Genomic DNA, 22,706 nt, shown 5'->3' on the forward strand with positions numbered 1-22,706 from the left:
CCCGGATGTGCCGGGCGGGTGCGCGATCTCGCCGGCCGCTGGAAGTCGAATGAGGGGCCGCGACCACCTCCGCGGTGCTTATAAACACCCGATCCGCTTGGCGGGGGCTATTTTCGGCCACTTGGCTCGTGCGCACGGCCTCCCGGATGTGCCGGGCGGGTGCGCGAGCTCGCCGGCCGCTGGAAGTCGAATGAGGCGCCGCGACCACCTCCGCGGTGCTTATAAACAGCCGATCCGCTCGGCGGGGGCTATTTTCGGCCACTTGGCTCGTGCGCACGGCCTCCCGGATGTGCCGGGCGGGTGCGCGAGCTCGCCGGCCGCTTGAAGTCGAATGAGGCGCCGCGACCACCTCCGCGGTGCTTATAAACAGCCGATCCGCTCGGCGGGGGCTATTTTCGGCCACTTGGCTCGTGCGCACGGCCTCCCGGATGTGCCGGGCGGGTCCGCGAGCTCGCCGGCCGCTGGAAGTCGAATGAGGCGCCGCGACCACCTCCGCGGTGCTTATAAACAGCCGATCCGCTCGGCGGGGGCTATTTTCGGCCACTTGGCTCGTGCGCACGGCCTCCCGGATGTGCCGGGCGGGTGCGCGAGCTCGCCGGCCGCTGGAAGTCGAATGAGGCGCCGCGACCACCTCCGCGGTGCTTATAAACGGCCGATCCGCTCGGCGGGGGCTATTTTCGGCCACTTGGCTCGTGCGCACGGCCTCCCGGATGTGCCGGGCGGGTGCGCGAGCTCGCCGCCCGCCGGAAGTCGAATGAGGCGCCGCGACCACCTCCGCGGTGCTTATAAACAGCCGATCCGCTCGGCGGGGGCTATTTTCGGCCACTTGGCTCGTGCGCACGGCCTCCCGGATGTGCCGGGCGGGTGCGCGAGCTCGCCGGCCGCCGGAAGTCGAATGAGGCGCCGCGACCACCTCCGCGGTGCTTATAAACAGCCGATCCGCTCGGCGGGGGCTATTTTCGGCCACTTGGCTCGTGCGCACGGCCTCCCGGATGTGCCGGGCGGGTGCGCGAGCTCGCCGGCCGCTGGAAGTCGAATGAGGCGCCGCGACCACCTCCGCGGTGCTTATAAACAGCCGATCCGCTCGGCGGGGGCTATTTTCGGCCACTTGGCTCGTGCGCACGGCCTCCCGGATGTGCCGGGCGGGTGCGCGAGCTCGCCGGCCGCTGGAAGTCGAATGAGGCGCCGCGACCACCTCCGCGGTGCTTATAAACAGCCGATCCGCTCGGCGGGGGCTATTTTCGGCCACTTGGCTCGTGCGCACGGCCTCCCGGATGTGCCGGGCGGGTGCGCGAGCTCGCTGGCCGCTGGAAGTCGAATGAGGCGCCGCGACCACCTCCGCGCTGCTTATAAACAGCCGATCCGCTCGGCGGGGGCTATTTTCGGCCACTTGGCTCGTGCGCACGGCCTCCCGGATGTGCCGGGCGGGTGCGCGAGCTCGCCGGCCGCTGGAAGTCGAATGAGGCGCCGCGACCACCTCCGCGGTGCTTATAAACAGCCGATCCGCTCGGCGGGGGCTATTTTCGGCCACTTGGCTCGTGCGCACGGCCTCCCGGATGTGCCGGGCGGGTGCGCGAGCTCGCCGGCCGCTGGAAGTCGAATGAGGCGCCGCGACCACCTCCGCGGTGCTTATAAACAGCCGATCCGCTCGGCGGGGGCTATTTTCGGCCACTTGGCTCGTGCGCACGGCCTCCCGGATGTGCCGGGCGGGTGCGCGAGCTCGCCGGCCGCTGGAAGTCGAATGAGGCGTCGCGACCACCTCCGCGGTGCTTATAAACAGCCGATCCGCTCGGCGGGGGCTATTTTCGGCCACTTGGCTCGTGCGCACGGCCTCCCGGATGTGCCGGGCGGGTGCGCGAGCTCGCCGGCCGCTGGAAGTCGAATGAGGCGCCGCGACCACCTCCGCGGTGCTTATAAACAGCCGATCCGCTCGGCGGGGGCTATTTTCGGCCACTTGGCTCGTGCGCACGGCCTCCCGGATGTGCCGGGCGGGTGCGCGAGCTCGCCGGCCGCTGGAAGTCGAATGAGGCGCCGCGACCACCTCCGCGGTGCTTATAAACAGCCGATCCGCTCGGCGGGGGCTATTTTCGGCCACTTGGCTCGTGCGCACGGCCTCCCGGATGTGCCGGGCGGGTGCGCGAGCTCGCCGGCCGCTGGAAGTCGAATGAGGCGCCGCGACCACCTCCGCGGTGCTTATAAACAGCCGATCCGCTCGGCGGGGGCTATTTTCGGCCACTTGGCTCGTGCGCACGGCCTCCCGGATGTGCCGGGCGGGTGCGCGAGCTCGCCGGCCGCTGGAAGTCGAATGAGGCGCCGCGATCTCCTCCGCGGTGCTTATAAAGTGCCGATCCGCTCGGCTTGGAGCTATTTCCGGCCTCCCGTTGATGCCGGGCGGCGTGCGCGAGCTCGCCGGCCGCGATCTCCTCCGCGGTGCTTATAAACAGCAGCATGCGCACGGCCTCCCAGAATTTGAACACATTTCGTCAATAAATTTCGCATATTGAATTTTGAAGTTTAATATAATGCAACAATTGAGCTCGACTTATACAAAGGATATGTCACGCCCGTGCCACTTCGCTCAGCCACACCCCTTTCGTTACCGTAATGTCTGTCACCTGCTTCCTCTTGTTACCCTGTGTATTTAAGCCCTGCCCGTGTGTTTCTCCCTGTCGGTGTCTACTGTTGTGTCCATTCCTGTTCGTGCCCAGTGTTCCTGTTCGTGTCATCTGGTTTTCCCTCGGTCTGTCTGAAGGCTCACGGTCAGAATTTTAATCTTGTCCAAGGGGACTTCATGTCGGTCAGTCTGTCTGTTTTGCTGGCCGTGAGCCTTCCTCCCGTCTGTGTCGTTCGTTCCCCACCTGCCTCCCTTCCAACTCCTTTTCCCTGCAATAAATCCTGGTTCAAGCTGCATTTGGTCGCCCTGGCTCAACTCATTCCTGACAGGATATATCATAAAATCGTAAATTTCCGTCGAATTTTAGGGGGTCGACTTATACACCGAGTCGACCTGTACACCGGCAAATACGGTAAATACGATTAAATAAAATGATACGACTGGCATAAAAACAAATATAAACCACATAAAAATAAAAGTCACCATTACGTTGAATTATTGGGAGCACCGAGCTTGTTTCTCAGAAACGAGCCGGTCCCATCCAGGCGTAATCGGAGACAATGAAACCCGAAGTGGTTAAGGTTTGTCTTTTAATGCAGGATGCTTGGTCTCCATGTGCCGAAGCAGTTTTGAAGGCTTCATTGGCTCGCTCGCTAGTTTCAGGGGCGATTGTGTCTATAAAATGCAAAATGTTGGTTAACCTCACGGCTTACGGCCATACTACCCTGAGAACGCCCGATCTCGTCCGATCTCGGAAGCTAAGCAGGGTCGGGCCTGGTTAGTACTTGGATGGGAGACCGCCTGGGAATACCAGGTGCTGTAAGCTTTTTCTTTTTCTTATGTGCACTTCAATCGTTTAAGAAGCTATTTTTTACAACACCCATCACGAATGGCATCCGGAAACAGCAAGCCTAATTTAAACTCCGACATTGAAACTATAACACGAGTTTGAAAGCTATATTATGTGGTGACATCCACAGCATTGTAGTTAAATTTTTTACCGCTAGAGAGCAGACTATGTACAGTGAGCATGGCTCCCTGTGAACTCAAAGCAGCAGGCTTGACTTGTAAAAGAACCCAACACAACACTTCCATGAAGTGTTTTTAAACTTTTCAAGGCATTTATTTTGATTCAGCAAAATGCAGGTCGCAACGGCAAATTCGTGCTACCGCATAAAAAGCTGTCAATAACTTTTCATGATAGCCATGTTTCCAGAAAACACCAAAAGCCTTGGAAGAAAGCCTGTTTCGGCCCTGGTTGTAAAAAAAACAAAAAAAAAAACAAAAGGGAAGGGTGACCGTCCGGGAATACCAGGTGCTGAAAGCCTTTTTTTTTTTTTTTTCCCACGTCAATTGTGAAAGGAAACTTTTACCACAGCCATCAAGTCCCGCCGCTGCTTGGCATGGTTTCAGGGGCGATTGTGTCTATAAAATGAAAAATTCTGAGCGGTCTCACGGCTTACGGCCATACTACCCTGAGAGCGCCCGATCTCGTCCGATCTCGGAGGCTAAGCAGGGTCGGGCCTGGTAAGTACTTGGATGGGACACCGCCTGGGAATACCATTTACCGTAAGCTTTTTTTTTTTTTTTTTTTTTTCTTATGTGCACTTCAATCGTTTAAGCCAAGAACTTTTTACAGCACCCATCACGAATGGCATTCGGAAACTGCAAGCCTAGTTTGAACTCCGACACTGAAACTACAACACGAGTTTAAAACCTACATTGTGTGGCGACAGCCATAGCATTGCAGTTCACGTTTTTACCGCTAGAGGTCAGACTATGTACAGTGAATAAAGAGCATGGCTCCCTGTGAACTCAAAGCAGCAGTCTTTAGTTGTAAAAGAACCCAGCACAACACATTGCGCTTCCATGTAGTGTTTTTACCTTTTTCATGACATTTATTTTGATACAGCCAAATGCAGGTTTTGTGCACTTCACTTTTCCGTTGGGCATTCGCGTAGAACCCTATTCCAGTTACGGCCAGATTCTTTTAGACTAGTGGTCCCCAAACTTTCTTGCGCCACGGACCGGCTACGCGTCAGAAATATTTTTGCGGACCTGCCTTTATATATATAAATAAACAATAAATCAATATAAATAAATACTACATTTATAATAAGTATATATACCGTATTTGCCGGTGTATTGGTCGACCTTTTTCGATCCAAAATCGACCGAAAAAAATCGACCTCGACTTATACACCGAGTCATAAAATTTAACTTCGTATTCATCGCTTCAAATGTGATGGTAACCAAGGCCGTTTCTCATGCATCTCATTATGCGTTGCACTTAGAAAATTTGAACCGGGCGGCGTGCGCGAGTGCGCGGCCCGCTGGAAGTCGAATGAGGCGCCGCGACCACCTCCGCGGTGCTTATAAACCGCCGATCCGCTCGGCGGGGGCTATTTTCGGCCACTTGGCTCGTGCGCACGGCCTCCCGGATGTGCCGGGCGGGTGCGCGAGCTCGCCGGCCGCTGGAAGTCGAATGAGGCGCCGCGACCACCTCCGCGGTGCTTATAAACAGCCGATCCGCTCGGCGGGGGCTATTTTCGGCCACTTGGCTCGTGCGCACGGCCTCCCGGATGTGCCGGGCGGGTGCGCGAGCTCGCCGGCCGCTGGAAGTCGAATGAGGCGCCGCGACCACCTCCGCGGTGCTTATAAACAGCCGATCCGCTCGGCGGGGGCTATTTTCGGCCACTTGGCTCGTGCGCACGGCCTCCCGGATGTGCCGGGCGGGTGCGCGAGCTCGCCGGCCGCTGGAAGTCGAATGAGGCGCCGCGACCACCTCCGCGGTGCTTATAAACAGCCGATCCGCTCGGCGGGGGCTATTTTCGGCCACTTGGCTCGTGCGCACGGCCTCCCGGATGTGCCGGGCGGGTGCGCGAGCTCGCCGGCCGCTGGAAGTCGAATGAGGCGCCGCGACCACCTCCGCGGTGCTTATAAACAGCCGATCCGCTCGGCGGGGGCTATTTTCGGCCACTTGGCTCGTGCGCACGGCCTCCCGGATGTGCCGGGCGGGTGCGCGAGCTCGCCGACCGCTGTAAGTCGAATGAGGCGCCGCGACCACCTCCGCGGTGCTTATAAACAGCCGATCCGCTCGGCGGGGGCTATTTTCGGCCACTTGGCTCGTGCGCACGGCCTCCCGGATGTGCCGGGCGGGTGCGCGAGCTCGCCGGCCGCTGGAAGTCGAATGAGGCGCCGCGACCACCTCCGCGGTGCTTATAAACAGCCGATCCGCTCGGCGGGGGCTATTTTCGGCCACTTGGCTCGTGCGCACGGCCTCCCGGATGTGCCGGGCGGGTGCGCGAGCTCGCCGGAAGTCGAATGAGGCGCCGCGACCACCTCCGCGGTGCTTATAAACAGCCGATCCGCTCGGCGGGGGCTATTTTCGGCCACTTGGCTCGTGCGCACGGCCTCCCGGATGTGCCGGGCGGGTGCGCGAGCTCGCCGGCCGCTGGAAGTCGAATGAGGCGCCGCGACCACCTCCGCGGTGCTTATAAACAGCCGATCCGCTCGGCGGGGGCTATTTTCGGCCACTTGGCTCGTGCGCACGGCCTCCCGGATGTGCCGGGCGGGTGCGCGATCTCGCCGGCCGCTGGAAGTCGAATGAGGCGCCGCGACCACCTCCGCGGTGCTTATAAACCGCCGATCCGCTCGGCGGGGGCTATTTTCGGCCACTTGGCTCGTGCGCACGGCCTCCCGGATGTGCCGGGCGGGTGCGCGAGCTCGCCGGCCGCTGGAAGTCGAATGAGGCGCCGCGACCACCTCCGCGGTGCTTATAAACAGCCGATCCGCTCGGCGGGGGCTATTTTCGGCCACTTGGCTCGTGCGCACGGCCTCCCGGATGTGCCGGGCGGGTGCGCGAGCTCGCCGGCCGCTGGAAGTCGAATGAGGCGCCGCGACCACCTCCGCGGTGCTTATAAACAGCCGATCTGCTCGGCGGGGGCTATTTTCGGCCACTTGGCTCGTGCGCACGGCCTCCCGGATGTGCCGGGCGGGTGCGCGAGCTCGCCGGCCGCTGGAAGTCGAATGAGGCGCCGCGACCACCTCCGCGGTGCTTATAAACAGCCGATCCGCTCGGCGGGGGCTATTTTCGGCCACTTGGCTCGTGCGCACGGCCTCCCGGATGTGCCGGGCGGGTGCGCGAGCTCGCCGGCCGCTGGAAGTCGAATGAGGCGCCGCGACCACCTCCGCGGTGCTTATAAACAGCCGATCCGCTCGGCGGGGGCTATTTTCGGCCACTTGGCTCGTGCGCACGGCCTCCCGGATGTGCCGGGCGGGTGCGCGAGCTCGCCGGAAGTCGAATGAGGCGCCGCGACCACCTCCGCGGTGCTTATAAACAGCCGATCCGCTCGGCGGGGGCTATTTTCGGCCACTTGGCTCGTGCGCACGGCCTCCCGGATGTGCCGGGCGGGTGCGCGAGCTCGCCGGCCGCTGGAAGTCGAATGAGGCGCCGCGACCACCTCCGCGGTGCTTATAAACAGCCGATCCGCTCGGCGGGGGCTATTTTCGGCCACTTGGCTCGTGCGCACGGCCTCCCGGATGTGCCGGGCGGGTGCGCGATCTCGCCGGCCGCTGGAAGTCGAATGAGGCGCCGCGACCACCTCCGCGGTGCTTATAAACAGCCGATCCGCTCGGCGGGGGCTATTTTCGGCCACTTGGCTCGTGCGCACGGCCTCCCGGATGTGCCGGGCGGGTGCGCGAGCTCGCCGGCCGCTGGAAGTCGAATGAGGCGCCGCGACCACCTCCGCGGTGCTTATAAACAGCCGATCCGCTCGGCGGGGGCTATTTTCGGCCACTTGGCTCGTGCGCACGGCCTCCCGGATGTGCCGGGCGGGTGCGCGGGCTCGCCGGCCGCTGGAAGTCGAATGAGGCGCCGCGACCACCTCCTCGGTGCTTATAAACAGCCGATCCGCTCGGCGGGGGCTATTTTCGGCCACTTGGCTCGTGCGCACGGCCTCCCGGATATGCCGGGCGGGTGCGCGAGCTCGCCGGCCGCTGGAAGTCGAATGAGGCGCCGCGACCACCTCCGCGGTGCTTATAAACAGCCGATCCGCTCGGCGGGGGCTATTTTCGGCCACTTGGCTCGTGCGCACGGCCTCCCGGATGTGCCGGGCGGGTGCGCGAGCTCGCCGGCCGCTGGAAGTCGAATGAGGCGCCGCGACCACCTCCGCGGTGCGTATAAACAGCCGATCTGCTCGGCGGGGGCTATTTTCGGCCACTTGGCTCGTGCGCACGGCCTCCCGGATGTGCCGGGCGGGTGCGCGAGCTCGCCGGCCGCTGGAAGTCGAATGAGGCGCCGCGACCACCTCCGCGGTGCTTATAAACAGCCGATCCGCTCGGCGGGGGCTATTTTCGGCCACTTGGCTCGTGCGCACGGCCTCCCGGATGTGCCGGGCGGGTGCGCGAGCTCGCCGACCGCTGTAAGTCGAATGAGGCGCCGCGACCACCTCCGCGGTGCTTATAAACAGCCGATCCGCTCGGCGGGGGCTATTTTCGGCCACTTGGCTCGTGCGCACGGCCTCCCGGATGTGCCGGGCGGGTGCGCGAGCTCGCCGGCCGCTGGAAGTCGAATGAGGCGCCGCGACCACCTCCGCGGTGCTTATAAACAGCCGATCCGCTCGGCGGGGGCTATTTTCGGCCACTTGGCTCGTGCGCACGGCCTCCCGGATGTGCCGGGCGGGTGCGCGAGCTCGCCGGAAGTCGAATGAGGCGCCGCGACCACCTCCGCGGTGCTTATAAACAGCCGATCCGCTCGGCGGGGGCTATTTTCGGCCACTTGGCTCGTGCGCACGGCCTCCCGGATGTGCCGGGCGGGTGCGCGAGCTCGCCGGCCGCTGGAAGTCGAATGAGGCGCCGCGACCACCTCCGCGGTGCTTATAAACAGCCGATCCGCTCGGCGGGGGCTATTTTCGGCCACTTGGCTCGTGCGCACGGCCTCCCGGATGTGCCGGGCGGGTGCGCGATCTCGCCGGCCGCTGGAAGTCGAATGAGGCGCCGCGACCACCTCCGCGGTGCTTATAAACAGCCGATCCGCTCGGCGGGGGCTATTTTCGGCCACTTGGCTCGTGCGCACGGCCTCCCGGATGTGCCGGGCGGGTGCGCGAGCTCGCCGGCCGCTGGAAGTCGAATGAGGCGCCGCGACCACCTCCGCGGTGCTTATAAACAGCCGATCCGCTCGGCGGGGGCTATTTTCGGTCACTTGGCTCGTGCGCACGGCCTCCCGGATGTGCCGGGCGGGTGCGCGAGCTCGCCGGCCGCTGGAAGTCGAATGAGGCGTCGCGACCACCTCCGCGGTGCTTATAAACAGCCGATCCGCTCGGCGGGGGCTATTTTCGGCCACTTGGCTCGTGCGCACGGCCTCCCGGATGTGCCGGGCGGGTGCGCGAGCTCGCCGGCCGCTGGAAGTCGAATGAGGCGCCGCGACCACCTCCGCGGTGCTTATAAACAGCCGATCCGCTCGGCGGGGGCTATTTTCGGCCACTTGGCTCGTGCGCACGGCCTCCCGGATGTGCCGGGCGGGTGCGCGAGCTCGCCGGCCGCTGGAAGTCGAATGAGGCGCCGCGACCACCTCCGCGGTGCTTATAAACAGCCGATCCGCTCGGCGGGGGCTATTTTCGGCCACTTGGCTCGTGCGCACGGCCTCCCGGATGTGCCGGGCGGGTGCGCGAGCTCGCCGGCCGCTGGAAGTCGAATGAGGCGCCGCGACCACCTCCGCGGTGCTTATAAACAGCCGATCCGCTCGGCGGGGGCTATTTTCGGCCACTTGGCTCGTGCGCACGGCCTCCCGGATGTGCCGGGCGGGTGCGCGAGCTCGCCGGCCGCTGGAAGTCGAATGAGGCGCCGCGATCTCCTCCGCGGTGCTTATAAAGTGCCGATCCGCTCGGCTTGGAGCTATTTCCGGCCTCCCGTTGGTGCCGGGCGGCGTGCGCGAGCTCGCCGGCCGCGATCTCCTCCGCGGTGCTTATAAACAGCAGCATGCGCACGGCCTCCCAGAATTTGAACACATTTCGTCAATAAATTTCGCATATTGAATTTTGAAGTTTAATATAATGCAACAATTGAGCTCGACTTATACAAAGGATATATCATAAAATCGTAAATTTCCGTCGAATTTTAGGGGGTCGACTTATACACCGAGTCGACCTGTACACCGGCAAATACGGTAAATACGATTAAATAAAATGATACGACTGGCATAAAAACAAATATAAACCACATAAAAATAAAAGTCACCATTACGTTGAATTATTGGGAGCACCGAGCTTGTTTCTCAGAAACGAGCCGGTCCCATCCAGGCGTAATCGGAGACAATGAAACCCGAAGTGGTTAAGGTTTGTCTTTTAATGCAGGATGCTTGGTCTCCATGTGCCGAAGCAGTTTTGAAGGCTTCATTGGCTCGCTCGTTTCAGGGGCGATTGTGTCTATAAAATGCAAAATGTTGGGTCACCTCACGGCTTACGGCCATACTACCCTGAGAACGCCCGATCTCGTCCGATCTCGGAAGCTAAGCAGGGTCGGGCCTGGTTAGTACTTGGATGGGAGACCGCCTGGGAATACCAGGTGCTGTAAGCTTTTTCTTTTTCTTATGTGCACTTCAATCGTTTAAGAAGCTATTTTTTACAACACCCATCACGAATGGCATCCGGAAACAGCAAGCCTAATTTAAACTCCGACATTGAAACTATAACACGAGTTTGAAAGCTATATTATGTGGTGACATCCACAGCATTGTAGTTAAATTTTTTACCGCTAGAGAGCAGACTATGTACAGTGAGCATGGCTCCCTGTGAACTCAAAGCAGCAGGCTTGACTTGTAAAAGAACCCAACACAACACTTCCATGAAGTAATTGTACTAAGTTCATTCTGTTTTTCCTTATTTAATCACTTCACTGGTTTCTTTTATATCAAACAAATTGTTTTAGGTTATTCACCTGACATGTTGATCCATCAGCTGATAAAGACGCGTCACCATCACATCTGTGACACTCTGATGAAGGCGGAAGAAACCGCCGAAACATGTCAGGTGAATAACCTAAAACAATTTGTTTGATATAAAAGAAACCAGTGAAGTGACTTCCATGAAGTGTTTTTAAACTTTTCAAGGCATTTATTTTGATTCAGCAAAATGCAGGTCGCAACGGCAAATTCGTGCTACCGCATAAAAAGCTGTCAATAACTTTTCATGATAGCCATGTTTCTAGAAAACACCAAAAGCCTTGGAAGAAAGCCTGTTTCGGCCCTGGTTGTAAAAAAAACAAAAAAAAAAAAAACAAAAGGGAAGGGTGACCGTCCGGAAATACCAGGTGCTGAAAGCCTTTTTTTTTTTTTTTTTCCCACGTCAATTGTGAAAGGAAACTTTTACCACAGCCATCAAGTCCCGCCGCTGCTTGGCATGGTTTCAGGGGCGATTGTGTCTATAAAATGAAAAATTCTGAGCGGTTTCACGGCTTACGGCAATACTACCCTGAGAGCGCCCGCTCTCGTCCGATCTCGGAGGCTAAGCAGGGTCGGGCCTGGTTAGTACTTGGATGGGAGACCGCCTGGGAATACCAGTTACCGTAAGCTTTTTTTTTTTTTTTTTTTTCTTATGTGCACTTCAATCGTTTAAGCAAAGAACTTTTTACAGCACCCATCACGAATGGCATTCGGAAACTGCAAGCCTAGTTTGAACTCCGACACTGAAACTACAACACGAGTTTAAAACCTACATTGTGTGGCGACAGCCATAGCATTGCAGTTCACGTTTTTACCGCTAGAGGACAGACTATGTACAGTGAATAAAGAGCATGGCTCCCTGTGAACTCAAAGCAGCAGTCTTTACTTGTAAAAGAACCCAGCACAACACATTGCGCTTCCATGTAGTGTTTTTACCTTTTTCATGACATTTATTTTGATACAGCCAAATGCAGGTTTTGTGCACTTCACTTTTCCGTTGGGCATTCGCGTAGAACCCTATTCCAGTTACGGCCAGATTCTTTTAGACTAGTGGTCCCCAAACTTTCTTGCGCCACGGACCGGCTACGCGTCAGAAATATTTTTGCGGACCTGCCTTTATATATATAAATAAACAATAAATCTATATAAATAAATACTACATTTATAATAAATATATATAAATAGGATTAAATAAAATGATACGACTGGCATAAAAACAAATATAAACCACATAAAAATAAAAGTCACCATTACGTTGAATTATTGGGAGCACCGAGCTTGTTTCTCAGAAACGAGCCGGTCCCATCCAGGCGTAATCGGAGACAATGAAACCCGAAGTGGTTAAGGTTTGTCTTTTAATGCAGGATGCTTGGTCTCCATGTGCCGAAGCAGTTTTGAAGGCTTCATTGGCTTGCTCGCTAGTTTCAGGGGCGATTGTGTCTATAAAATGCAAAATGTTGGGTCACCTCACGCCTTACGGCCATACTACCCTGAGAACGCCTGATCTCGTCTTATCTCGGAAGCTAAGCAGGGTCGGGCCTGGTTAGTACTTGGATGGGAGACTGCCTGGGAATACCAGGTGCTGTAAGCTTTTTCTTTTTCTTATGTGCACTTCAAGCTCTTTTTTTTTTTTTTTTTTTCTTATGTGCACTTCAATCGTTTAAGCCAAGACCTTTTTACAACACCCATCACGCATGGCATTCGGAAACTGCAAGCCTAGTTTGAACTCCGACACTGAAACTACAACACGAGTTCAAAACCTCTATGTACAGTGAATAAAGAGCATGGCTCCCTGTGAACTCAAAGCAGCAGTCTTTACTTGTAAAAGAACCCAGCACAACACATTGCGCTTCCATGTAGTGTTTTTAACTTTTTCATGACATTTATTTTGATACAGCCAAATGCAGGTTTTGTGCACTTCACTTTTCCGTTGGGCATTCGCGTAGAACCCTATTCCAGTTACGGCCAGATTCTTTTAGACTAGTGGTCCCCAACCTTTCTTGCGCCACGGACCGGCTACGCGTCAGAAATATTTTTGCGGACCTGCCTTTATATATATAAATAAACAATAAATCAATATAAATAAATACTACATTTATAATAAGTATATATACCGTATTTGCCGGTGTATTGGTCGACCTTTTTCGATCCAAAATCGACCGAAAAAAATCGACCTCGACTTATACACCGAGTCATAAAATTTAACTTCGTATTCATCGCTTCAAATGTGATGGTAACCAAGGCCGTTTCTCATGCATCTCATTGTGCGTTGCACTTAGAAAATTTGAACCGGGCGGCGTGCGCGAGTGCGCGGCCCGCTGGAAGTTGAATGAGGCGCCGCGACCACCTCCGCGGTGCTTATAAACAGCCGATCCGCTCGGCGGGGGCTATTTTCGGCCACTTGGCTCGTGCGCACGGCCTCCCGGATGTGCCGGGCGGGTGCGCGAGCTCGCCGCCCGCCGGAAGTCGAATGAGGCGCCGCGACCACCTCCGCGGTGCTTATAAACAGCCGATCCGCTCGGCGGGGGCTATTTTCGGCCACTTGGCTCGTGCGCACGGCCTCCCGGATGTGCCGGGCGGGTGCGCGAGCTCGCCGGCCGCTGGAAGTCGAATGAGGCGCCGCGACCACCTCCGCGGTGCTTATAAACAGCCGATCCGCTCGGCGGGGGCTATTTTCGGCCACTTGACTCGTGCGCACGGCCTCCCGGATGTGCCGGGCGGGTGCGCGAGCTCGCCGGCCGCTGGAAGTCGAATGAGGCGCCGCGACCACCTCCGCGGTGCTTATAAACAGCCGATCCGCTCGGCGGGGGCTATTTTCGGCCACTTGGCTCGTGCGCACGGCCTCCCGGATGTGCCGGGCGGGTGCGCGAGCTCGCCGGCCGCTGGAAGTCGAATGAGGCGCCGCGACCACCTCCGCGGTGCTTATAAACAGCCGATCCGCTCGGCGGGGGCTATTTTCGGCCACTTGGCTCGTGCGCACGGCCTCCCGGATGTGCCGGGCGGGTGCGCGAGCTCGCCGGCCGTTGGAAGTCGAATGAGGCGCCGCGACCACCTCCGCGGTGCTTATAAACAGCCGATCCGCTCGGCGGGGGCTATTTTCGGCCACTTGGCTCGTGCGCACGGCCTCTCGGATGTGCCGGGCGGGTGCGCGAGCTCGCCGGCCGCTGGAAGTCGAATGAGGCGCCGCGACTACCTCCGCGGTGCTTATAAACAACCGATCCGCTCGGCGGGGGCTATTTTCGGCACTTGGCTCGTGCGCACGGCCTCCCGGATGTGCCGGGCGGGTGCGCGAGCTCGCCGGCCGCTGGAAGTCGAATGAGGCGCCGCGACCACCTCCGCGGTGCTTATAAACAGCCGATCCGCTCGGCAGGGGCTATTTTCGGCCACTTGGCTCGTGCGCACGGCCTCCCGGATGTGCCGGGCGGGTGCGCGAGCTCGCCGGCCGCTGGAAGTCGAATGAGGCGCCCGACCACCTCCGCGGTGCTTATAAACAGCCGATCCGCTCGGCGGGGGCTATTTTCGGCCACTTGGCTCGTGCGCACGGCCTCCCGGATGTGCCGGGCGGGTGCGCGAGCTCGCCGGCCGCTGGAAGTCGAATGAGGCGCCGCGACCACCTCCGCGGTGCTTATAAACAGCCGATCCGCTCGGCGGGGGCTATTTTCGGCCACTTGGCTCGTGCGCACGGCCTCCCGGATGTGCCGGGCGGGTGCGCGAGCTCGCCGGCCGCTGGAAGTCCAATGAGGCGCCGCGATCTCCTCCGCGGTGCTTATAAAGTGCCGATCCGCTCGGCTTGGAGCTATTTCCGGCCTCCCGTTGGTGCCGGGCGGCGTGCGCGAGCTCGCCGGCCGCGATCTCCTCCGCGGTGCTTATAAACAGCAGCATGCGCACGGCCTCCCAGAATTTGAACACATTTCGTCAATAAATTTCGCATATTGAATTTTGAAGTTTAATATAATGCAACAATTGAGCTCGACTTATACAAAGGATATATCATAAAATCGTAAATTTCCGTCGAATTTTAGGGGGTCGACTTATACACCGAGTCGACCTGTACACCGGCAAATACGGTAAATACGATTAAATAAAATGATACGACTGGCATAAAAACAAATATAAACCACATAAAAATAAAAGTCACCATTACGTTGAATTATTGGGAGCACCGAGCTTGTTTCTCAGAAACGAGCCGGTCCCATCCAGGCGTAATCGGAGACAATGAAACCCGAAGTGGTTAAGGTTTGTCTTTTAATGCAGGATGCTTGGTCTCCATGTGCCGAAGCAGTTTTGAAGGCTTCATTGGCTCGCTCGCTAGTTTCAGGGGCGATTGTGTCTATAAAATGCAAAATGTTGGGTCACCTCACGGCTTACGGCCATACTACCCTGAGAACGCCCGATCTCGTCCAATCTCGGAAGCTAAGCAGGGTCGGGCCTGGTTAGTACTTGGATGGGAGACCGCCTGGGAATACCAGGTGCTGTAAGCTTTTTCTTTTTCTTATGTGCACTTCAATCGTTTAAGAAGCTATTTTTTACAACACCCATCACGAATGGCATCCGGAAACAGCAAGCCTAATTTAAACTCCGACATTGAAACTATAACACGAGTTTGAAAGCTATATTATGTGGTGACATCCACAGCATTGTAGTTAAATTTTTTACCGCTAGAGAGCAGACTATGTACAGTGAGCATGGCTCCCTGTGAACTCAAAGCAGCAGGCTTGACTTGTAAAAGAACCCAACACAACACTTCCATGAAGTAATTGTACTAAGTTCATTTTGTTTTTCCTTATTTAATCACTTCACTGGTTTCTTTTATATCAAACAAATTGTTTTAGGTTATTCACCTGACATGTTGATCCATCAGCTGATAAAGACGCGTCACCATCACATCTGTGACACTCTGATGAAATCGGAAGAAACCGCCGAAACATGTCAGGTGAATAACCTAAAACAATTTGTTTGATATAAAAGAAACCAGTGAAGTGACTTCCATGAAGTGTTTTTAAACTTTTCAAGGCATTTATTTTGATTCAGCAAAATGCAGGTCGCAACGGCAAATTCGTGCTACCGCATAAAAAGCTGTCAATAACTTTTCATGATAGCCATGTTTCCAGAAAACACCAAAAGCCTTTGAAGAAAGCCTGTTTCGGCCCTGGTTGTAAAAAAAACAAAAAAAAAACAAAAGGGAAGGGTGACCGTCCGGGAATACCAGGTGCTGAAAGCCTTTTTTTTTTTTTTTTCCCCACGTCAATTGTGAAAGGAAACTTTTACCACAGCCATCAAGTCCCGCCGCTGCTTGGCATGGTTTCAGGGGCGATTGTGTCTATAAAATGAAAAATTCTGAGCGGTCTCACGGCTTACGGCAATACTACCCTGAGAGCGCCCGCTCTCGTCCGACCTCGGAGGCTAAGCAGGGTCGGGCCTGGTTAGTACTTGGATGGGAGACCGCCTGGGAATACCAGTTACCGTAAGCTTTTTTTTTTTTTTTTTTTTTCTTATGTGCACTTCAATCGTTTAAGTCAAGAACTTTTTACAGCACCCATCACGAATGGCATTCGGAAACTGCAAGCCTAGTTTGAACTCCGACACTGAAACTACAACACGAGTTTAAAACCTACATTGTGTGGCGACAGCCATAGCATTGCAGTTCACGTTATTACCGCTAGAGGACAGACTATGTACAGTGAATAAAGAGCATGGCTCCCTGTGAACTCAAAGCAGCAGTCTTTACTTGTAAAAGAACCCAGCACAACACATTGCGCTTCCATGTAGTGTTTTTACCTTTTTCATGACATTTATTTTGATACAGCCAAATGCAGGTTTTGTGCACTTCACTTTTCCGTTGGGCATTCGCGTAGAACCCTATTCCAGTTACGGCCAGATTCTTTTAGACTAGTGGTCCCCAAACTTTCTTGCGCCACGGACCGGCTACGCGTCAGAAATATTTTTGCGGACCTGCCTTTATATATATAAATAAACAATAAATCTATATAAATAAATACTACATTTATAATAAATATATATAAATAGGATTAAATAAAATGATACGACTGGCATAAAAACAAATATAAACCACATAAAAATAAAAGTCACCATTACGTTGAATTATTGGGAGCACCGAGCTTGTTTCTCAGAAACGAGCCGGTCCCATCCAGGCGTAATCGGAGACAATGAAACCCGAAGTGGTTAAGGTTTGTCTTTTAATGCAGGATGCTTGGTCTCCATGTGCCGAAGCAGTTTTGAAGGCTTCATTGGCTTGCTCGCTAGTTTCAGGGGCGATTGTGTCTATAAAATGCAAAATGTTGGGTCACCTCACGGCTTACGGCCATACTACCCTGAGAACGCCTGATCTCGTCTTATCTCGGAAGCTAAGCAGGGTGTGGCCTGGTTAGTACTTGGATGGGAGACTGCCTGGGAATACCAGGTGCTGTAAGCTTTTTCTTTTTCTTATGTGCACTTCAAGCTCTTTTTTTTTTTTTTTTTTTTTTCTTATGTGCACTTCAATCGTTTAAGCCAAGACCTTTTTACAACACCCATCACGAATGGCATTCGGAAACTGCAAGCCTAGTTTGAACTCCGACACTGAAACTACAACACGAGTTCAAAACCTCTATGTACAGTGAATAAAGAGCATGGCTCCCTGTGAACTCAAAGCAGCAGTCTTTACTTGTAAAAGAACCCAGCACAACACATTGCGCTTCCATGTAGTGTTTTTACCTTTTTCATGACATTTATTTTGATACAGCCAAATGCAGGTTTTGTGCACTTCACTTTTCCGTTGGGCATTCGCGTAGAACCCTATTCCAGTTACGGCCAGATTCTTTTAGACTAGTGGTCCCCAACCTTTCTTGCGCCACGGACCGGCTACGCGTCAGAAATATTTTTGCGGACCTGCCTTTATATATATAAATAAACAATAAATCAATATAAATAAATACTACATTTATAATAAGTATATATACCGTATTTGCCGGTGTATTGGTCGACCTTTTTCGATCCAAAATCGACCGAAAAAAATCGACCTCGACTTATACACCGAGTCATAAAATTTAACTTCGTATTCATCGCTTCAAATGTGATGGTAACCAAGGCCGTTTCTCATGCATCTCATTGTGCGTTGCACTTAGAAAATTTGAACCGGGCGGCGTGCGCGAGTGCGCAGCCCGTTGGAAGTCGAATGAGGCGCCGCGACCACCTCCGCGGTGCTTATAAACCGCCGATCCGCTCGGCGGGGGCTATTTTCGGCCACTTGGCTCGTGCGCACGGCCTCCCGGATGTGCCGGGCGGGTGCGCGAGCTCGCCGGCCGCTGGAAGTCGAATGAGGCGCCGCGACCACCTCCGCGGTGCTTATAAACAGCCGATCCGCTCGGCGGGGGCTATTTTCGGCCACTTGGCTCGTGCGCACGGCCTCCCGGATGTGCCGGGCGGGTGCGCGAGCTCGCCGGCCGCTGGAAGTCGAATGAGGCGCCGCGACCACCTCCGCGGTGCTTATAAACAGCCGATCCGCTCGGCGGGGGCTATTTTCGGCCACTTGGCTCGTGCGCACGGCCTCCCGGATGTGCCGGGCGGGTGCGCGAGCTCGCCGACCGCTGTAAGTCGAATGAGGCGCCGCGACCACCTCCGCGGTGCTTATAAACAGCCGATCCGCTCGGCGGGGGCTATTTTCGGCCACTTGGCTCGTGCGCACGGCCTCCCGGATGTGCCGGGCGGGTGCGCGAGCTCGCCGCCCGCCGGAAGTCGAATGAGGCGCCGCGACCACCTCCGCGGTGCTTATAAACAGCCGATCCGCTCGGCGGGGGCTATTTTCGGCCACTTGGCTCGTGCGCACGGCCTCCCGGATGTGCCGGGCGGGCGCGCGAGCTCGCCGGCCGCCGGAAGTCGAATGAGGCGCCGCGACCACCTCCGCGGTGCTTATAAACAGCCGATCCGCTCGGCGGGGGCTATTTTCGGCCACTTGGCTCGTGCGCACGGCCTCCCGGATGTGCCGGGCGGGTGCGCGAGCTCGCCGGCCGCTGGAAGTCGAATGAGGCGCCGCGACCACCACCGCGGTGCTTATAAACAGCCGATCCGCTCGGCGGGGGCTATTTTCGGCCACTTGGCTCGTGCGCACGGCCTCCCGGATGTGCCGGGCGGGTGCGCGAGCTCGCCGGCCGCTGGAAGTCGAATGAGGCGCCGCGACCACCTCCGCGGTGCTTATAAACAGCCGATTCGCTCGGCGGGGGCTATTTTCGGCCACTTGGCTCGTGCGCACGGCCTCCCGGATGTGCCGGGCGGGTGCGCGATCTCGCCGGCCGCTGGAAGTCGAATGAGGGGCCGCGACCACCTCCGCGGTGCTTATAAACACCCGATCCGCTTGGCGGGGGCTATTTTCGGCCACTTGGCTCGTGCGCACGGCCTCCCGGATGTGCCGGGCGGGTGCGCGAGCTCGCCGGCCGCTGGAAGTCGAATGAGGCGCCGCGACCACCTCCGCGGTGCTTATAAACAGCCGATCCGCTCGGCGGGGGCTATTTTCGGCCACTTGGCTCGTGCGCACGGCCTCCCGGATGTGCCGGGCGGGTGCGCGAGCTCGCCGGCCGCTTGAAGTCGAATGAGGCGCCGCGACCACCTCCGCGGTGCTTATAAACAGCCGATCCGCTCGGCGGGGGCTATTTTCGGCCACTTGGCTCGTGCGCACGGCCTCCCGGATGTGCCGGGCGGGTGCGCGAGCTCGCCGGCCGCTGGAAGTCGAATGAGGCGCCGCGACCACCTCCGCGGTGCTTATAAACAGCCGATCCGCTCGGCGGGGGCTATTTTCGGCCACTTGGCTCGTGCGCACGGCCTCCCGGATGTGCCGGGCGGGTGCGCGAGCTCGCCGGCCGCTGGAAGTCGAATGAGGCGCCGCGACCACCTCCGCGGTGCTTATAAACGGCCGATCCGCTCGGCGGGGGCTATTTTCGGCCACTTGGCTCGTGCGCACGGCCTCCCGGATGTGCCGGGCGGGTGCGCGAGCTCGCCGCCCGCCGGAAGTCGAATGAGGCGCCGCGACCACCTCCGCGGTGCTTATAAACAGCCGATCCGCTCGGCGGGGGCTATTTTCGGCCACTTGGCTCGTGCGCACGGCCTCCCGGATGTGCCGGGCGGGTGCGCGAGCTCGCCGGCCGCCGGAAGTCGAATGAGGCGCCGCGACCACCTCCGCGGTGCTTATAAACAGCCGATCCGCTCGGCGGGGGCTATTTTCGGCCACTTGGCTCGTGCGCACGGCCTCCCGGATGTGCCGGGCGGGTGCGCGAGCTCGCCGGCCGCTGGAAGTCGAATGAGGCGCCGCGACCACCTCCGCGGTGCTTATAAACAGCCGATCCGCTCGGCGGGGGCTATTTTCGGCCACTTGGCTCGTGCGCACGGCCTCCCGGATGTGCCGGGCGGGTGCGCGAGCTCGCCGGCCGCTGGAAGTCGAATGAGGCGCCGCGACCACCTCCGCGGTGCTTATAAACAGCCGATCCGCTCGGCGGGGGCTATTTTCGGCCACTTGGCTCGTGCGCACGGCCTCCCGGATGTGCCGGGCGGGTGCGCGAGCTCGCTGGCCGCTGGAAGTCGAATGAGGCGCCGCGACCACCTCCGCGCTGCTTATAAACAGCCGATCCGCTCGGCGGGGGCTATTTTCGGCCACTTGGCTCGTGCGCACGGCCTCCCGGATGTGCCGGGCGGGTGCGCGAGCTCGCCGGCCGCTGGAAGTCGAATGAGGCGCCGCGACCACCTCCGCGGTGCTTATAAACAGCCGATCCGCTCGGCGGGGGCTATTTTCGGCCACTTGGCTCGTGCGCACGGCCTCCCGGATGTGCCGGGCGGGTGCGCGAGCTCGCCGGCCGCTGGAAGTCGAATGAGGCGCCGCGACCACCTCCGCGGTGCTTATAAACAGCCGATCCGCTCGGCGGGGGCTATTTTCGGCCACTTGGCTCGTGCGCACGGCCTCCCGGATGTGCCGGGCGGGTGCGCGAGCTCGCCGGCCGCTGGAAGTCGAATGAGGCGTCGCGACCACCTCCGCGGTGCTTATAAACAGCCGATCCGCTCGGCGGGGGCTATTTTCGGCCACTTGGCTCGTGCGCACGGCCTCCCGGATGTGCCGGGCGGGTGCGCGAGCTCGCCGGCCGCTGGAAGTCGAATGAGGCGCCGCGACCACCTCCGCGGTGCTTATAAACAGCCGATCCGCTCGGCGGGGGCTATTTTCGGCCACTTGGCTCGTGCGCACGGCCTCCCGGATGTGCCGGGCGGGTGCGCGAGCTCGCCGGCCGCTGGAAGTCGAATGAGGCGCCGCGACCACCTCCGCGGTGCTTATAAACAGCCGATCCGCTCGGCGGGGGCTATTTTCGGCCACTTGGCTCGTGCGCACGGCCTCCCGGATGTGCCGGGCGGGTGCGCGAGCTCGCCGGCCGCTGGAAGTCGAATGAGGCGCCGCGACCACCTCCGCGGTGCTTATAAACAGCCGATCCGCTCGGCGGGGGCTATTTTCGGCCACTTGGCTCGTGCGCACGGCCTCCCGGATGTGCCGGGCGGGTGCGCGAGCTCGCCGGCCGCTGGAAGTCGAATGAGGCGCCGCGATCTCCTCCGCGGTGCTTATAAAGTGCCGATCCGCTCGGCTTGGAGCTATTTCCGGCCTCCCGTTGATGCCGGGCGGCGTGCGCGAGCTCGCCGGCCGCGATCTCCTCCGCGGTGCTTATAAACAGCAGCATGCGCACGGCCTCCCAGAATTTGAACACATTTCGTCAATAAATTTCGCATATTGAATTTTGAAGTTTAATATAATGCAACAATTGAGCTCGACTTATACAAAGGATATGTCACGCCCGTGCCACTTCGCTCAGCCACACCCCTTTCGTTACCGTAATGTCTGTCACCTGCTTCCTCTTGTTACCCTGTGTATTTAAGCCCTGCCCGTGTGTTTCTCCCTGTCGGTGTCTACTGTTGTGTCCATTCCTGTTCGTGCCCAGTGTTCCTGTTCGTGTCATCTGGTTTTCCCTCGGTCTGTCTGAAGGCTCACGGTCAGAATTTTAATCTTGTCCAAGGGGACTTCATGTCGGTCAGTCTGTCTGTTTTGCTGGCCGTGAGCCTTCCTCCCGTCTGTGTCGTTCGTTCCCCACCTGCCTCCCTTCCAACTCCTTTTCCCTGCAATAAATCCTGGTTCAAGCTGCATTTGGTCGCCCTGGCTCAACTCATTCCTGACAGGATATATCATAAAATCGTAAATTTCCGTCGAATTTTAGGGGGTCGACTTATACACCGAGTCGACCTGTACACCGGCAAATACGGTAAATACGATTAAATAAAATGATACGACTGGCATAAAAACAAATATAAACCACATAAAAATAAAAGTCACCATTACGTTGAATTATTGGGAGCACCGAGCTTGTTTCTCAGAAACGAGCCGGTCCCATCCAGGCGTAATCGGAGACAATGAAACCCGAAGTGGTTAAGGTTTGTCTTTTAATGCAGGATGCTTGGTCTCCATGTGCCGAAGCAGTTTTGAAGGCTTCATTGGCTCGCTCGCTAGTTTCAGGGGCGATTGTGTCTATAAAATGCAAAATGTTGGTTAACCTCACGGCTTACGGCCATACTACCCTGAGAACGCCCGATCTCGTCCGATCTCGGAAGCTAAGCAGGGTCGGGCCTGGTTAGTACTTGGATGGGAGACCGCCTGGGAATACCAGGTGCTGTAAGCTTTTTCTTTTTCTTATGTGCACTTCAATCGTTTAAGAAGCTATTTTTTACAACACCCATCACGAATGGCATCCGGAAACAGCAAGCCTAATTTAAACTCCGACATTGAAACTATAACACGAGTTTGAAAGCTATATTATGTGGTGACATCCACAGCATTGTAGTTAAATTTTTTACCGCTAGAGAGCAGACTATGTACAGTGAGCATGGCTCCCTGTGAACTCAAAGCAGCAGGCTTGACTTGTAAAAGAACCCAACACAACACTTCCATGAAGTGTTTTTAAACTTTTCAAGGCATTTATTTTGATTCAGCAAAATGCAGGTCGCAACGGCAAATTCGTGCTACCGCATAAAAAGCTGTCAATAACTTTTCATGATAGCCATGTTTCCAGAAAACACCAAAAGCCTTGGAAGAAAGCCTGTTTCGGCCCTGGTTGTAAAAAAAACAAAAAAAAAAACAAA

At 57.1% G+C, this 22,706-nt stretch overlaps 5 non-coding genes and 4 pseudogenes across 5 annotated transcripts; all 9 read left to right on the top strand.

Moving 5' to 3' along the window:
• Positions 1-3,321: 3,321 nt before the first annotated feature.
• On the top strand, positions 3,322-3,440 carry LOC125993271 (5S ribosomal RNA). Its single transcript, XR_007490100.1, has one exon. It is a non-coding gene; the product is annotated as a 5S ribosomal RNA (ribosomal RNA).
• A 631-nt stretch (positions 3,441-4,071) lies between these two features.
• On the top strand, positions 4,072-4,190 carry LOC125993200 (5S ribosomal RNA; annotated as a pseudogene).
• A 5,880-nt stretch (positions 4,191-10,070) lies between these two features.
• Positions 10,071-10,189, top strand: LOC125993282 (5S ribosomal RNA). The gene has a single exon (XR_007490111.1). It is a non-coding gene; the product is annotated as a 5S ribosomal RNA (ribosomal RNA).
• Positions 10,190-11,064: 875 nt separating this feature from the next.
• Positions 11,065-11,183, top strand: LOC125993189 (5S ribosomal RNA; annotated as a pseudogene).
• Positions 11,184-12,025: 842 nt separating this feature from the next.
• On the top strand, positions 12,026-12,144 carry LOC125993186 (5S ribosomal RNA; annotated as a pseudogene).
• A 2,771-nt stretch (positions 12,145-14,915) lies between these two features.
• LOC125993276 (5S ribosomal RNA) lies at positions 14,916-15,034 on the top strand. Its single transcript, XR_007490105.1, has one exon. It is a non-coding gene; the product is annotated as a 5S ribosomal RNA (ribosomal RNA).
• An 871-nt stretch (positions 15,035-15,905) lies between these two features.
• LOC125993206 (5S ribosomal RNA) lies at positions 15,906-16,024 on the top strand (annotated as a pseudogene).
• Positions 16,025-16,867: 843 nt separating this feature from the next.
• LOC125993183 (5S ribosomal RNA) lies at positions 16,868-16,986 on the top strand. The gene has a single exon (XR_007490063.1). It is a non-coding gene; the product is annotated as a 5S ribosomal RNA (ribosomal RNA).
• A 5,141-nt stretch (positions 16,987-22,127) lies between these two features.
• On the top strand, positions 22,128-22,246 carry LOC125993293 (5S ribosomal RNA). Its single transcript, XR_007490122.1, has one exon. It is a non-coding gene; the product is annotated as a 5S ribosomal RNA (ribosomal RNA).
• Positions 22,247-22,706: the final 460 nt, after the last annotated feature.

This window comes from Syngnathus scovelli, unplaced genomic scaffold (genome assembly GCF_024217435.2).
Source record: "Syngnathus scovelli strain Florida unplaced genomic scaffold, RoL_Ssco_1.2 HiC_scaffold_27, whole genome shotgun sequence".
Lineage (NCBI taxonomy): Eukaryota > Metazoa > Chordata > Actinopteri > Syngnathiformes > Syngnathidae > Syngnathus > Syngnathus scovelli.